The following is a 12,287-nucleotide window of genomic DNA, read 5'->3' on the forward strand; positions in this document are numbered from 1 at the left end:
TGAGTGAAGTGCGCCTGCGCTAAAAGATGAGCAACAATAACCTCGTCCTGACCCCAGGCAGACTGTATCCGTGAAGGTCATCCTGGGAGGAGCGCCAAGCACCAAACAAAGGATTTACTTAAACTATGAACTATTATACTTGATGACACAAAGGACACGACCCTGCATGGGAATAAAACATGCCCTGAATGGACTAGAAACTGTTACAAATGTACTCAAAAATTGAGAAGCTGCATCTAATGCAACATTTGATGTATGAGAAGCAGGAAGAATGGTCCTGGTTAACCAATTAAAATTGTTTTGTAACATGTATTGAAACATTTGCCGATAAAAATGTATTATAAAAGTAGACTAGAGAGGGTAGGAGCTTAGCTTACTTCTTCGCACCCCATCACTTTACCAGATGGCCTGACGTTATGCTGACGGAGAGGACGGTGACACTGCTGGACAGCTGCTGCCAGAGACTCTGATGGACTGATCAGATGCCCAATTAATTAGCGAACTGATTCTTTGATTTATGGGCATAGAGATGAAAGATCTGAAATTGACATAGAGGACGACATTTAGCCAGATTAGGTAAATATGCGAACCAAAATATTGAATGCTATATATTTTCCTTATGCTTAAAATTAGATAAACATATTGTTTGCATTTAAAGAACTGTGTCGGGTTATTATTTGAAGTATTTCAATGTATATTGTTTAGAAGAATTAAGGGTTGCTATTCCCAGCAACTGGCTGATCCATGGCCAATAGTATGGGAGGAACTGCTAGGTTATCATGTATTGAGATCCTGGTGAGGTAGGGAGGTATAGGTAAACTTGTCGATACTCATCAGGTGATTGGTGCAATCTTTCTCCCATTTCCAGCGCATGGAATAAAGAAAAGACTACCCTCACTCGAGGACCATTGATGAATGATTGGTGTTATGGGCCCCACCAGTGAATGAGTGAATGAAATGTGGTCCGGTCTGTAGCGAGGGGATTTGTGGTATTCAGCGCTGGAGCACCCGTTGTCAGGGTTTGAGCCAGCAGCCTGTCCCTGCGCCGCTGCTCTACCCCTGCAGTTCACCCATTTGTTGGTTTGCTAGAGCCCCCCCCCCCTGTTCCTCATTGTCGCCTTGCGTACCTGGACTTAGTGTAAGTTTGTTTTTTTCTAGTTTTTGGACCTCCCTGTGTGCCTGCTCTGTTTTTCCGAATGCTGCCCCTGTGGCCCCGCCCCCTGATCAGGTCCGCTCCCGCCCCCTACCTCTGAACCCACCCTCCTCCCCTTCATATGGCGACTGCTGTGTGGGGAGCGCGTGTGACTCCTTGACCACTGGGTCAAGGCCAGCACTCTCCCCAGCAGCTCAGCCTGTTTGCCGGTCTCCAGCCTCCAGCTTGGTGCCCGCTGTCAGGGTTCGATCCAGCAGCCCGTCCCAGCGCCGCTGCTCTACCCTTGCAGTTTGCAAATTTTTAGGTCTGCTAGAGCTCCCCGTGTCCCTCATCGTCGCCTTGCATGCCTGGATTCTGTGCCCATTTTTTGTCTTTGTTTTTCTCCTGTTTTTGACTTAGTGAAAGTTTGTTTGTTTCTAGTTTTTTGACCTCCCTGTGGGCCTGCGCTGTTTTTCCTGCCGCTGCTGCCCCTGCAGCCCCACCCCCTCGATCTGGCCCACTCCCGCCCCTTCCTCTGATCCCACTCCCCTCCCCTGCGCGGTTGAGCAGTGGAAGCGTGCAGCAGGTGTGACGCTGGCGTGCCGCTGGCGAGCCTAAGTCAAGTCTGTCCATGCCTGGACTGCGCCCAGTGCCAGACCCCCTGGCGAGCGCAACAACCCCCGACGCCGCTACGACGCTAACACCCTCCACACACTCAACACCGGCTGACACTCCACCTGCTTCCAGGCCACCCTGAAGCTCACCTACGGGCCTTTCACCTGCCGTAACTGCAGCTATACCAGCCAGCGCACACATGCACGTCCTGCCTATCCCACCAAAGCAAACCACAACCATCTCAGATGCATACTACTCAACACCCGCTCAGTCCACAAACACGCTGTCGAACTCTGGGACCTACTTGACTCATCCTGCCCGGACGTCGCCTTCCTGATGGAGACCTGGATGAATGCCTCCTCAGCCCCGGACATAGCCATAGCCATCCCGGATGGCTACAAGATCACCCGCAGGGACTGAATCAACAAACCAGGAGGAGGAATTGCCATCGTCCACAGGAACACCATCAGAATTTCGACCAACACCGAAGATTCCCTCAGCATGGCCGAACACCTACACTTCCAAATCCACATAGATCACAACATCACCCTCAGAGGAACCCTCATCTACAGACCGCCGGGACCCCGAACACAGTTCAGCAACTCCATAACCGACCTCATCAGCACACACGCCCTCGCCTCCACAGACTACATCCTCCTCGGAGACCTGAACTTCCACCTCGAGAACGCAAACGACAGCAACTCCACAACCTTGATCAACAACTTCACCAACCTTGGACTCAGACAGCTCTTCACGACACCCACCCACCACGCCGGACACACCCTCGACCCCATCTTCTCCACCACCAATCACGTCACCTTCAGCCACACCACCGAACTCCATTGGACCGACCACCACTGCATCCACTTCTCCTTCAAGAAACACACTGCGCACAACCAACCGCAACGAAACCCACACCGCAGCTGGAATAAAGTCACCGAAGACCAACTTATCACCACTGAGCCCAAGGCCCTCCACCGAGCCCTCCGACACCAACACAGCAGTCCACAACTTCAGACAATGGATTGACAACTGCCCTAACACCCTTGCCCCGAACCAGGAAACCCTCAAACAGGCGCACCAACACGAGAGCCATCTGGTTCAACGCCGACCTCCAGACTTCCAAGCAAACCTGCCGAAGACTCGAGAAGCAGTGGCACCACGACCAGACACCAGACAACCACGCAGCCCTCAAGAACGCCAAATGCAAGCACCACCAACTCATCCGATCCACCAAAAGGCTCTTTCCAGGAACGCATCTACAACAACGCACACAACAGCAAAAAGATCTTTAACATCGTGAAAGAACTCGCCACCCCCAGCTCCAGCTCCAGTGACATTCCACCATCCCAAGAACTCTGCGACTCCCTGGCCACCTTCTTCTACCGCAAGATCGCAGACATACATGACAGCTTCGAAACCCAGACACCGATGACAGAGGCTGACATCCCCCCACGACTCAACACCCACCAAACACACCGACCTCCTGCCCTCCTGGAACAACATCAACGACAAAGACACTGTCAAAATCATGAGCATCATCCATTCCGGCTCACCTTCCGACCCCTGCCCTCACTACATCTTCAACAAAGCTAACTCCATCATCGCACCTCACCTCTGGAAGATCATCAAGAGCTCCTTAGAGACCGCTACTTTCCCAGAGAGCTGGAAACACGCTGAGATCGACGCCCTACTCAAAAAACCCAAGGCGGACTCAAAGGACCTCAAGAACTTTCGACCCATCTCCCTGCTCCCATTCCCGGTGAAAGTTATTGAGAAGACCGCCAACAGACAACTGGTTCACTTTTTTGAAGAGAACAACATCCTGGACTCCGTCCAATCTGGCTTTTGAAGCAATCACAGCACCAAAATCACCCTTATCGCCGCCACTGACATAAGGGCCATGCTGGACAACGGCAAAACCGTGGCCCTCATCCTCCTGGACCTCTTGGCCGCCTTCGACACCGTCTGCCACCACACCCTGCGCACACGCCTCCACGACGCAGGGATCCGCGACAAAACCCTGAACTGGATCACCTCCTTCCTCACCTGCAGAACCCAGAGAGTCCGCCTCTTCCATTCCGATCCTAAGCCACCACAATCACCTGCGGCGCACCTCTCACAAACATCGTCCGAGCGCACCACCTCAACATCATCTCGTATGACGACGGCAGCCAGCTGATCCTCTCCCTCACCAAGGACCCAGCCACCGCCAAATCCAACCTCCACGAGGTAATGAAGGCCGTCGCAGACTGGATGAAGACCAGCCGCCTGAAACTGAACTCTGATAAGATGGAGGTCCTCATCCTCGGCTCCACCCCCTCCGCATGGGATGACTCTTGGTGGCCTACCGCCCTGGGAGCTGCACCCACACCCACCAATCACGCACGCAACCTGGGGTTCATCCTGGACTCATCGCTCTCAATGACCCAGCAAGTCAACGCTGTCTCCTCCTCCTGCTTCAACTCCCCCTGCATGCTCCACAAGATCTACAGATGGATCACCACCGAAACCAGAAAGACGGTCACCCAAGCCATCATCAGCAGCCGGCTGGACTACGGCAACACCCTCTATGCAGGAACCCACGACCAAACTCCAGAAAAGACTACAATGCATACAAAACGCCTCCACATGCCTCATCCTCGGAATCCCCCGCCGCAACCAGATCACCGCCCAACCGAGTGACCTGCACTGGCTTCCAGTAAACAAGAGGATCACCTTCAAGCTTCTCACCTATGCACACAAAGCACTCCAAAACCACGGTCCAGCATACCGCAACAAACGACTCACCTTCTACACCAAGAACCGCCAGCTTCGCTCCGCTGACCTCGCCACTGTCCTGCGCATCCGCCGAACGACCACCGGTGGCAGATCATTCTCCCACCTCACCGCCAAGACATAGAACACCCCCCCACTCACCTGCGACAGACCCAGGACCTGCTGACCTTCAGGAGACTTCTCAAGACCTGACTGTTCGATCAGTAGCTGCCTCCTCTTCCCCCTCCCCTCTAGCACCTTGAGACCCTCACAGGTGAGTAGCGCACTATACAAATGTTTTGATTGATTGATTGATTGCAGCCTCCTGGCGTCAGACCACTTACTTTCATTTCCAGGTCACAAATCACGCTGCGATTCAGTGTCTTTGTTGGCTTCTCCTGTGGCATATCCCGCTCCTGCTTCAGTTCCCAACATACCTACAAGGGCGATAAAGGGTGAAAACAAGGACAAACTAAAAATTGAAGTTGGCATACATATTGGTGGTAAAGCATGCTACGCTTATGTGATGTATAACACTGGTTTAAAAAGCTGAACTTATCTGCTTTTAGACCTCTGTGTTGAGAGTCCTCCTGTTTGATTCATGGTAGTGTTAAACTAATGGACAAAAGTAAACCCCGTAAATCACTTGTTTTCTGAAAAATTAAGAAAAAAGTTCATAGATGTTTTTCTAAGGATCTATACCTTTTTGTATTTAGTTTTTTTACATTAAAGATTTGACTAGACAATATTTGCGAGTGGGTATTGTATCTATGTTTTCTTTTCCTACATATCTAGTCTGTAGTTGAGCCTTCTATTAGTCACTTGCAGCATAAAGTTACTAGGGATGTGTAACTCCCACACATATATATTATTAATATTTAAGGATTTGTAAAGCGCCTGGTGACCCGAAGGCATCCCCGCGCTGTCAGAGCTGAGTCAGTCAGGAGGGGAGGGGAAACTTACTTTGGGAAGAGCAGAGTTTTAAGATGTTTGCGGAAACGCAGGTGGCAGGGTTCCAGTCGCAGTCTGCGGGGAAGGGAGTTCCAGCGATTGGACGCCTTGACGGAGAAACGACGGCCTCCGGAGCGCACCCTCCTAAACCTGGGAACAGTCACCAGGCCTTCATTGTCCGAGCGCAAAGATCTCTGAGCTTTGTAAGGGGTTATCATGTCTCCCAGGATCAGAGGACCTTGTCCGTAGAGGAGCTTGTGTGTAATGCACATTGCCTTAAACTCGATCCTTTCTCGGACTGGTAGCCAATGCAGAGCCTTAAGCGCAGGTCTGGCAGAGGTTCTGGGGGGGAGACCCATCAGCATCCGGGCTGCTGCGTTTTGGGTTTGTTGAAGCTTGCCCAGAGTGGCTTCTGGGGCTCCTAAATAGACAGCATTGCTGAAGTCCAAACATAGTGTCTGGAGAGTTTACATTTCCTGTTGCCACCTAACCCTTTACCTCTCTATTTACTTCGATAGAATGCATATTACTCCAGTATGTGCAGTCTTTTACCTACATAAACGGAACAGTGGATCTTCTCAGGTATTCTTACACTATGAATAAGTCAAATAAACACACTCTATTCACTGCCTAACTATTATTAGAAGAGTAATTGATTCCCTCTTTCTTTTCTGTTTTACTCAGGAAGCAGATAAGCTATATCTGGGTATCATGTGCATCTCTGCACTGTCTCCGTGGGACCTGCACCATTTCTCTTCCCATCCCCTCTTCCCCCATTTCACCTAGATTTGCTTTGACCACTGTTTGGTTGTCTGGGTGGTGGGTGAAGTTGGGACCTTACCTCGTGGAATTCCTATAACTCCTGCAGAAAATATGGTGGGATCTGACAGAATGCCAAGCCCATGTCGAATTTCTGCCTGAGCGATATGGAAGACCCCAACGTCACACTAGTTGACTTTGCACACATGATAAGCAGCTTACAAAAGGAGACTCAAGCCCTTACTCTTTGGGTAGACACACTACAGCATGGAAGCACCCCCAACTCTACCCCTGGGACTAGTCAGGGGTTTTTGGGAGCACCTTTTTCCTAGTCTATCCTCCTGGGACAGGGGCTCCCTTTATTCATTTCACTACTCCTCCATCCATTTCTTTGCCCCCACCTGAATGGTTCACGAGGGACCCCACGAGATTTGCAACATTCATTAACTAGTGTCAACTGCATTTTATGTACAAGGCTTCGTGTTTCTCTACTAACCAAGCTATGGCATCTTTTATTTTGATCATATTTAGGTGGTGCGGCCACTACACAGTCAATTCTATTAGTAGAATGTAATGATCCTCTGTTGTATGATGATAATGTTTTCAAGAATGAGTTGAGGAGACTTTGGACAGGCATTCATTCATGCAGTTAGTATATACTGAGTTGTTGAATTTGAGGCAAGGAACCAAGGATCTCATGATATACATCCCTATCTTTAATAGCTTAGTAGCAGAGGATGGCTAGCCGGAAGACAAATGTAGTGCCTTATTTTAAAGAGGATTAAAAGATGATTTAAAAGACCTGTGGTCCAAGTAGTGGAACCTCCCACATCTTGCAGTGGTGTCATTGACATAGTTGTAAAACTAGATCATAGCTGTAGAGAGAAAGGGTGTACTGAGAGCAGAATGTTCATTTCTAAAGAGAAAAATGCTGAACCTGAAAGACCGTAAGGATAAGCTGAACCAATGCAAATCAGTAGTGTGCGTGGTCACTTAAGTGATGAGGAGTGTCAAATGCACCGCAATAAGAAACTTTGCAGAAAGCAGGGCCATTTCCTAAGAGACTGTCCTGTAAAACCAAACAAAAGAGGGGACTTGGGAAAGTAGTACTCCTGAAGCCTGTTGAGACACGGGTTTTGGATAGTTCAGCTCTCATAGTCTCATAAACCTTAACTCACATTTCTTCTTTGCCTCCTCTCCAAAACTTCTTTGTATATACTCACATTTTATGGGAGGATCATTCCACATACGTACATATAATGATTGACTCTGGTGTTATGGGAACGTTTACAGACCTGCAGCTAGCCAAGCATTTGGGTATTACTTTTTTCCCTAAAGATTGTATAGACAAAGTAAAAATCATTGAAGGTAGTACCTTCAAGTCAGGTCCTATCACCTATTTTACTGCTGATCTCTGCCTCATACAGAACTCCCATGTGATGTTCATCAGATTCAACCTTATCCGAGCTCCCCAGTTCAAGGCAATACTTGGTATTCCTTGGCTTATGAAACACAATCCAGACATAGATTGGAGGAAATTCTCCATCTTCTTTCGTTCTGATTTTTGTAAACACATTGTAGACAGAAAGATGTACCCCAGAAAGAGATAATGGTTGTAACTGAATCTCTTATCCCTACTTTACCACCATGTTATCAAGACTTAGCAGAAGTATTTGATAAAAAATTAAGGCCTCTGTCCTCCCTCCTCATCAACCATATGACTGTCGAATCAGCATGGTACCAGGAGCTCACATTCCGTGCAGCAGAATATATGCTTTGACGGAAAAAGAAAACATACACCTCCAGGAATATTTTGATGAAATGCTTAGCATTGGTTTTATTAGACTTCTCATTCACCAGCTTCCTCCTCTCTGGTTTTGTATCAAAGAAGGAGGGTGGTCTTCATACTTGCTTTGACTATCGATCAATCAATGAAGTTACAATAAAAAAACGATATCCTTTGCCAATAACACATTTTCTGCTTGTTCAAGTGAAAGCAGCACTAATCTTTACAAAGCTATATTTACGGGGGCATACCATTTGGTACAAGTGCAGGAGGGAGATGAATTGAATACTGCTTTCCATACCAAACTCAGGCTGAATGAGTACTTGGTCATATCCTTCGGCATTTGCAATGCACCAGCCACCTTCCAGTTTTTAATTAATGAAGTTCTATGGGAAAATCTGGATGTCTGTGCAATTGCTTACATTGATAACATCCTTATCTATTCCTCTTCTGTTGCTAAACATACAAACCATATCAGACCCATTTTAGAGAAGTTAAAGGACAATAGAGTCTATGTGAAGGTGGTGAAATGCGAATTTCCTGTACCCAGTGTTCCTGTCTTAGGGTTTGTGTTGTGCACAGAAGAAATAAGCATGGATTTGCAAAGGGTATCGGCAGTCGCAAAATGGACTTTTCACTTGGTTAAAGAGTACAACGCTTCTTGGATTTTGCTATCTTTTGTAGGAGCTTCATTGACAATGTTCTGCATTGGACTCTACCATTACTAAACTTCTGCTCAAGGGAATGAAGTTCCAATGAACTATAGAAGCAGAAAAGTCCTTTCAACATCTTGAAGCAGCCTTCACTAGTTTCCCTATATTGAAACACCCTGCCCCTTAACAACTGTTCATTGTAGAGGCGGATGATTCTCTGGTAGCTGTGGGGGGAGTGTTGCCCCAAAGAGACAAGGAGTTCAGTCAGGTGCATCCTGTAACATTATTTTCCCACAAATGGAGTCCCACAGAGCAGAACTATTCTGTTGGTGATAGAGAGTTGCTGTCCATCAAAAAGGCTTTTGAGGAATGATGGCATTACCTATTGGGAACCCTACACAGGGTTACAGTCCTCACAGATATCTGCAGTTTCTGAAGTCAGCAGGAGCTTTGTCTATGAGACAATTGTGTTTGACTCAGTTTTGGGTGATTTTGATCTTGTTATCCAGATTCAGTAGGGTAGGAAGCACAGGAAAGCTGACGCTCTCTCTCGTTTGGGGTATGACTCCCTCGAAACTCCTAAATAACATCATCCCATAATTTCCAAGGAGCATATTTTAGGGACCTTGTATTCTGAATTAGAGTTCACTAACAATATTTTACACGTTCAACAATCTAAAGAGGTAGAGGACATTGCACAAACACATAATGGACACCTGGGTACAAAATCTGTTGTATGCTCAGGGTGGTTTATTTGTTCCCACAGTTTCATTACAACAACAGGCTCTAAAATGGTGCCATTCCCATATACTGGCCATCCAGGGGGAAAAAAGACCATAGACCATCTTAGATGTCATTTTTGGTGGCCCACTCTTTTTACTGACACTAAACACTACATACAAAAATGTCATACATGTGAACAAAGCAAATATTCACGTCAGGCACCTGCAGGCCTGCTCACTGATCTGCCCACTCGTTCTGCTCCATGGTATACTATTTCTAAGGATCATATTGTGGAACTGCCAAAAACAGAACAGGGATTTACCACCATCCTTGTGGTGGTTGACATGTTAACAAAGATGTCCCATGTATTCTTATGAAAGGACTACCAGCTTCTAAAGACTTGTCCCTTGTGTTTTTACAGTACATTGTTTGTCTACATGGCCCTCCGTCTAATATTATTGCAGACCAGGGTTCTCAATTTGTTTTGAAATTTTGAAGGGAGTTGAGTACCATATTACGGTTGATATCCTCCTATCCTCTAGCCAGCACCCTGAGACACATGGCCAAACCAAAAGGGTGAACAAGTGCCTTGAATAATATCTGCGGTGTCAATTGTTGCATTTGTCTTCAGATTTGTACACATATATATGACCTGCTTACTTTGCTTTTAACAATGGCATGCATTCTTTTACCACGTTTTCCCCTTTCTGTAGTAACTCTGCCTCTCATCCTCATCTTTTGCTTCTGCAATCGTCTCTCACCACAATCATTCCTGCTGCTCAAGACTTAGGTGCCGATTACGATCCTGGAAAAATGTTCCCCGTACGACTCGTATCCGGTCTTTTTACCATACGAATCGTACAAGTGCCGTACAAACTGGCAAGTACGATTCGCATGGGAAAAACTCCATACGAGTCGCATTGGGAATAATTCCCCACACGTCCTCGGGTCGGAAAATGTGTCCGACACTTCCCCGGACGAGTTACCGTACAAACGTGAAAAGTGAAGTCCGACCGCGCAAGTACGATCCATCCCGTGCGTCCGATGTCACAACCTTATGGAAAAAACACCGTCCGCACCGAACTCCCATTGCAACCATGGAGACATGTGCCCGCATACGCGCAGAACCACCCCCCCAGCCCCCGTACGTACGCGCCGAACCACCCCCCCAGCCCCCGTACGTACGTGCCTAACCACCCCCCAGCCCCTGTGAGTACGCGCCGAACCCCCGTGTATGTACACCCGTGTACGTGTCGTACCCCCCCGTGTATGTACACCCGTGTACGTGTCGAACCCCCCGTGTATGTACACCCGTGTACGTTCGAGTCGTACCCCCACCCGTGTATGTATGGTGCGTACCCCCAGCGCAACGCACCATACATACACGGGTGGGGGTACGACTCGAACGTACATGGGTGTACATACACGGGGGTTCGACACGTACACGGGTGTACATACACGGGGGGTTTGACACGTACACGGGTGTACATACACGGGGGTTCGACACGTACACGGGTGTACATACACGGGGGGGTTCTACACGTACACGGGTGTTCATACACAGGGGTTCGACACGTACACGGGTGTACATACACGGGGGGTTCAGCGCGTACTCACGGGGGCTGGGGGGGTGGTTAGGCGCGTACTCACGGGGGCTGGGGGGGTGGCTAGGTGCGTACTCACGGGGGCTGGGGGGGGTACGGCGCGTACCAGGCCCCCTATTCTGGTCGTTTCGCGGCGTACTTCGCTTTTCCTGCACTTTTTGGGTTCCGTGAAAATATTGCCGTCCGGACTGCTGTCGGGTCGAATCGTACTTCCTGGGTCGTGAAACGCTGCCTGAAAGCGTCCCGACGTCACGTCGGAGCATTCCCGGATCACATTCGTATGTATATTTTCGTCGGACGGTGTTTTTTACGATTCGTACGGAAATGGTGTTTCCGTGCGAATCGTACTTCCATGTTTGTAAAGTTTTACAACCGGGTACGAGTCGGATGGAGAAAACGTTCCGACCGACGGTTCGTACCCGGTTTTTCCAGGATCGTAATCGGCACCCGAGTGGATTACATCCATGATGTGCAAAGGACCGCTCAGGTCAACCTAGACAACGCCAAAGCTGTGCACAAAAAACATGTGGATATCCATTGTTGCCTCAGACCTGACTATTCCATTGGAGCTATGGTATGGCTATCCACTCACAACATTGCTTTGAAAGGGATAAGAAAATTCAAGCCTCGTTTCATTGGGCCATATAAAATCATCAAGAAGATTAACCCTGATGCCATGAAACTAGAGCTACCCACCACATTGCACATACACCCTGTCTTTCATGATTCTCTTCTGAAAACTATTACACCTGGTACACAATGCACAGCTAAGCGTTTACCTGTGCTAGTAAATGATGACCCAGAATTTGAGCTGGAAGCTATTTTGGATACCAGAAGGATACAGCACAGACTTCAATACCTGGTTCATTGGAAAGGGTATGGTCCCGATGACTATACTTGGGAGCCTGCTGGTCACCTCTATACTCCCTGCTAATTCAACAGTTGCTACAGAAGCCTAAACCTGTTAAAAGGGTATCATTGGGGAGGTGTACTGTCGTGCCTGCCGTAACGCCTCAGCCAGATGCAGTTGGGGCGGAGCAATCCTGGCATGTAGCCGACCTCAGTGGGCAGGAAGCTGCTTGGTGTTCTAGTGTTCGTGCCTGCAGCTTCCTACCGTCAGACCCATTACCTTTCATTTTCAGCTCACAAATTATGGTGCAAATCGGCATCTTCATTGTCTTCTCCATCAGTTTTCCTTGGCTCATTCTTGGCGTTTTCAGCCTTTGGCATATCCCACTTCTGCTTCAGTTCCCAAGATACCTACAAGGATAATAAAGGAGAAAACAAGGACAATCAAAAAATCAAAG

The sequence above is a fragment of the Triturus cristatus genome, chromosome 6, assembly GCF_964204655.1.
Source record: "Triturus cristatus chromosome 6, aTriCri1.1, whole genome shotgun sequence".
Taxonomy (NCBI): Eukaryota; Metazoa; Chordata; class Amphibia; order Caudata; family Salamandridae; genus Triturus; species Triturus cristatus.